A 6,000-nucleotide genomic window follows, 5' to 3' on the forward strand; every position below is an offset into this window, starting at 1 on the left:
GGAGACCGAGAGAGACAGAAGGAAAGAGAAAACGAGAGAACGAGGGAGAGAGAGAGAAAGAGATAAGTGCTCCCAGATAGAGGGAGGAGAGACGTCGAGCATCATCGTGAAAACGGCTAGCGCCATCGCTAGCGGCGTAACCTGAGAGCCTCGCGAACCCCGCGCGACCATATATGTCCGCCTGTCGCTCTCTCTCTCGCTCGCACCAGCCATCGCGGCGTGGCGGCGTCTTTCTCGCGCGACCATGCGCGAAATCCTCCCCCTTGCTGGATCCGCGTTGCGGGCGGCTCGCGCGCGACTCAACAATATCGACGCGAATGCATCGATACTATCGATGTGCAATCCGCCCGATCATTCGTTCCGGATAGAAAATTAAACTTCTGATGGATATCGAATTATCACCGGTATTCTCATCAGTTATCGACAGCCTGTTATCGGGATCTTGACGATGATCAGCGCGAAATAGGGGGAGGGGGAACAGCTGGACATATCACTTAAATTTATCAGAGACAGATTTTGTATCTCTCCGCAGATTTTGCCACTCGCACGTTTTCTAGATTTTTGATAAAAATATTTTCATAATTTTTGAGAAAGATATTTTCCTCCAATCGATACTGATTCGGTATTCGATACCGTGTGTATCGACGTATAAACTGCACACATTGATGATATCTGATATCCAGGCCGCTAGTTAAAGTATCGGCCCCAGAATGAGCGTTCTAAATCCGCGCTGTATAATATTTTTCGCCGACTGCGTTTTTTTTTTCTTTCGAATTGCGGAACGACGTTGGTTCGCTTTCCAGGCGATTTATATTTTTTTATAGCGTGCGTTCGTGGCGACACGCGAGATCTACCATGTCGTCGTCGTGGAACGAGTGCAAATTGCAAATGTCTAATTTTAGGTGAACGTGCCTCTCAAACTGACAATCAACATTCGTTGCGCTCTGCGACCATAACAATCCATGGACTTTCTATGTGAAAACTTTTTGATTGCGAGAAACTGCAAACTTTCTGGTATATGCATACGTTTGTACAATTATTACTTGAATTTTTCACCGTAAAATTCTAATATTCTACTACAATGGATAGATATTTATAAGAATATAACTTGTAACAAACGATGAATGATCTTTATCACTCGTTTGTCAGATTATTTTCTAGAAAATAGTTTTTTTTTCGATTAAAATATGACATTCATGAACATACTTAAACAAGTTAGAAAAGTGGATCTAGTGTAGTGACACATCTTCAAATTCTTGGCAAAATTTCACTCTAATTTTACTAACAAATAACCAGTTTTCTGCGGTGATCGGCGGTGCGTATGATAAGTATGATCTTCACAGATAAATCGCTTGGTAAAACAGAACAAGTGATCCAGGACGTGGCGCTACTTATCGGACACACGTCGTCCGCGCGTCTGATATTTCTAAGGAAATGCCTTCATTTCTATATCTAAATATTTTTTGAAAATCCCGCACTTTAGATATTTTGATGTCTAAAAATGTCCTTAGTAACTTCCTTATCATCAATACAAAAGATTATAAAAAATAATAAATCGATATTAAAGAAATATGAACATGAACATTGAAACGTTTCGTAAAATATTAAATTCAATAAAAGATAAAGATAAAACGATCGAAGAATTGGATGAATTAACAGCACAAGCCAACTTATGTCATTGTAATATAAACTTCATGTTTGAAATTGCTGAATTTTTAGAGACTTCGAACATTCACGAATCTATATAGGTAAAATTTACTCTCTTTTAGCTGAGCAAAATCACACTGTTATCGCGTCCAACTCCTCGTAATTACTCTTATAAACTGCTGACAACTTCAGGAAACGAAGGACGGAAGATTAGAGTATGTTTCCAAGGGCAATAATATACACTTGAGTGCACCTCTTTTTACACATGCACGTAAATACGTGTAATTTCATGAGTAACATATAGCTAAATCTTACCGTCAAACGTAATGCTTATAGTTACGCTTACATAATAATGTTGGACATGTGCGAAGATTGTAACATGTGTACTTGGCTCTTATTTAAGTTGTGCGTATGTATACGTGCGCGTGGTTATATACATTCCAACAATTCGGTGCAACGACTAGATCGGCAAGGAATCCCGCTCGATCTACGATCTCAATTAGAATCGCTCAGGCAAAGCATGTCGGAAAGCACCTTAGGCTGATGAAAAAATGTTATCGTCGCTACGCATTAAATGACTAATACGATAAGATAAGGCACTCGATTCATATCAGCGTTACAGAATCAATAACATCACTAATACGGCATATATATTCATCTAGTATATCGATTATATCTTAGAATTAAAAATATACTACGCGTGAAGAGGTACATATATATACGAGAAGGTATGTTAAACGGCCTCGATTGTATCGTCTTTTTTAGTTCAGGAAATATCGCAAAGGTCAAAAGAAAAATATTTTCAGAAGGCAATTATCTGTCACACAAATGAGCGAGTTCCAACATACAGGGTCGAATTTTTATATCTCTAAGTAACAGCAAATTAATCAATCATAGAGACTTAAAAAAAAAAAAAAACAATAACGATACATAAATTTGTTTTTAAAAGTTGAAAGATACACCATTATCCGAACAAAACGTCTCCGTAAGATTTCCCCTTTTTTCCACCATGAGAGACGCGCGTTCGTCTCGCTCGTTCGCACCGATAATTATCGTAAGGTATTCCACCTTGCCGTCTGATCGTTGCACCTACCCCGATGCACGAAAGTCTAATATTTACAGAAGCCGGTACAACTATTTAGAGCTCTTCAAGGTCCTACGACAAAAACAAGAACATTAAGGGAGCAAAAAAAAAATAAGGAAGAAAAAAGACACGAGGAAAGAAAAAGAGGACATTCGCGTTCGTCCGCGAACCGACGAGGAGCGGTGGGCATTATAATTATTCGAAACCCAGGCTTCTAAATGCTGCGCACTAACGACTATCCGCCGCTTCTTCGCTGATCTTAATCGCAGGATTCGCGAGCGTCTCGCGAGCGTGGCGTAATTCCAGTCTGAGAAATCTCGCCGAAAGCGATCTCATCAATTCCGTAATTTTCAATTCACGATCAAGTCATTCCGGACAGCTTCTTTTCCTTTGTCTTTTCCTGTTCATTCCAAAAGCTGGATCTTGCCTTATTTTTCTTTCTTCTCGAGTTTTACACACAGAGAAGGAAGACTGGTCGAATTAACGTGACAATGAACGAATCAGACGCGTTTCGGTCGGAGGAAGCGGAATTTCCGGTCCTTATGCACTGCATTCGGTTCTCACCACGTTCGTTCAACCGATCTTTGTTCTTTCCCTGCGTAATTTCAATTTCCTCAGAACCGGAGCCACGCGTCGCTCGCTTCGCGATGTGTATCGCATTATCGACGTTCGTATTATCGAGTTATCGAGGCGACCGCTACGCGACGCCGAACTTTTAAGAACGTGCAAGCACACACGGGTGGAGAGATATCGGTACAATAAAACGCCGGTCTCGTTTGGACTGCGTGTAAATCCTTTCACCGAGCGTCATTTTTCCATCGATAGCGCACTACCGTGTGACGTCGTTCAAGACGTTTACACCGCTTTCCTCTCTGCGCCTCTGTCCGCGGCTACAGCGGGGAAACATACACCGGAGGACCTCGGTGCACCTGGAATGCTCGCGCCACGGCAGATTAATTGTCGGAAATTAACGATCCCGCGAATTGATCGGGCCAGGTGCCACGTTTCCTCCCATATCCCGTCCACTAACGGCTCCTTGATCTTAATTAGAACGGCGCACGGATCGATTTATGGATCGGATTCGTGGATCAAACCGCGTGAAAATGAAAAACGTGAGCTCGAAAACTTCTTTTTCCGAATCAGGTTTTCAGTGGCAAATTTGGTTACTTGATTTGTCATAGAAATAATATACAATTCTTATTTTCAAAAATGTTACAATCTGTGTGTAAAATGACCATAAATATTCCGAGTTGGACAATTTTGGACTCTCGTCGAATTAATTGTCATTTAACGAAGTGGAACATCCCTTTAATCAAATATGACAAATCAAAGTTTAAGATTTTATAAACTTTCTCAACGTTAATTTATAATTTAGTAATCAGAGTTTTTCTTCAAGACGTAAAATCGAAAATCGTCAAACTGTAAACTATTCTTTGATTCAGTTATAAATTTTTTACAAGCCAAAGAATTGCCGTAAAAAAGTTGATGTGATAATATACAAGCTGAAAAGCAATATACTGTTTTGAAAGTAGATAACTAAATTAATGGAAATCCAATTGTCTAACTCGTAATGTTTATGATCATTTTACGCACAGATTGGATATAATATTTTTGAAAATAATGATTATATATTATTTCTTTGACATTTCAAGTAACCAAATTTATAATTAAAAACATGATTCGAAAAAAAAAAAAAAAACTTTTGAGCTGACGTCCACATTTTCATGCAGTTCGATCTACTATGCGGCGCACACAAGAAAACACGTCGCGAAAGGAGAACCATTTTCTACCGAAAATTGGTCACCAGCTATTTATCGGGAAAAAGAAAAATGTAAAAATTTATATCGACGTTCTCTTACCCTCCCCTCCCCCTCTCTCCCTCTCTCGACTGCTGCCGATAATATAGCGATCTTCGGACCTATTTATGCAGCTCGCAGATAACAAAACGACTTATTCACGATTCCCCCAACGCAGTTTCTCCGAGCAATGAGCAAAACTTCGTTTTCTATTTCGATCGTTTTGCTCAATTCTTACATTGTTCTTGATTTCTCTCGAGTGAGAGACGCATCGCGCTGCGTGCCGCGACGTCGACGCGAGGTTTCATCTGGCCTTAATTGTTTCTGCCTAAAAAATTGCTGTTCCAAGTCGTTCGGTTATAGCAACGACGCTCCTCTCTCCTTTCTTTTTCGTTTGGTTTGTCTAATTAGGTATTAAGTGCGAAGGCATAATCGCAACGATCCTTCGAGGCGATTTCTCCGGCGCGAATAACTCATCGCTCACTTTGCGTCGTAGTCGTCATCATCATCATCATAATCATCATCGCGCGAAATTCGGAACGGTCAGTCTCGGAGAAATATATCGCACGTAAACGTGGTGCGTTTTCGTACATCGGCCGTGTCCGCTCCGCGACGATGGTAAGTTCGCGCGATACCTCGTTATACTTTCACTTCGAATCATGCCACGCAATGACATAACGGTGGGTATACATACCAAATGCAATTAGCACACAATACGCACACGCATACGCGGGGCAGCTTTTGACGTCGACGCTGCTTAGAGTCGCTATTTTCGTGATTAATTACAGCGCTCGCTCAGACTGTTCGGACTCGCGCGTTCTCCATATCGCACTAGTTCAGAGAAAAGCCGATTCTCTCGAGGGGCTCTTATGCTTCTGTAACACGAGAGCAAATTGCCACCGCGACGAGGAGGCATTGTCAGCCCCGGCTGAATGACGCGACATTAACGACGTTGTGAACTTGCTTACAGTTGGTAACGCCACTTAAATTCTAAGCGCGCTGATTAAACGTTTGCACAACGATTGGCGACAGATCGCGGCCGATTAATGAAGCCCAGACGCAACAAATATTTCCAGATATTCCGTTAGCTCCTCTGTCTCTCTTATTTCTACTTTTTGCCACAGTGGAAGTCCGTAAGTCGGCGTATCGCGCGGGAACTGTGTATCAACGTCTTACAAGCAAGGCGATGCCTCACCGCGCCGGATAAGACCTTAATGATACTTTTTGAAGAACTTGGAGTTGACATTCTTTTTAAGAAAACTCGGTCTTTTCGGTTTCATTCACCAGTGACATAGGACCATCCGCTCGATCCCAGCGTTATCAAGGAGAGGAAGAATATTCTTCGCGCCTAACTCTGCTGCCAACAGCTTATGTATATGTGCGACAACAATGCGCTTGATTTCATGTAAATATATAAATAAACGATAAACATGTAAAGATAATTATAAGAGAAAATAATTGTAAAAAAGAAAA

Source organism: Dinoponera quadriceps, unplaced genomic scaffold (genome assembly GCF_001313825.1).
Source record: "Dinoponera quadriceps isolate SergipeBrazil2010 unplaced genomic scaffold, ASM131382v1 scaffold3595, whole genome shotgun sequence".
NCBI lineage: Eukaryota > Metazoa > Arthropoda > Insecta > Hymenoptera > Formicidae > Dinoponera > Dinoponera quadriceps.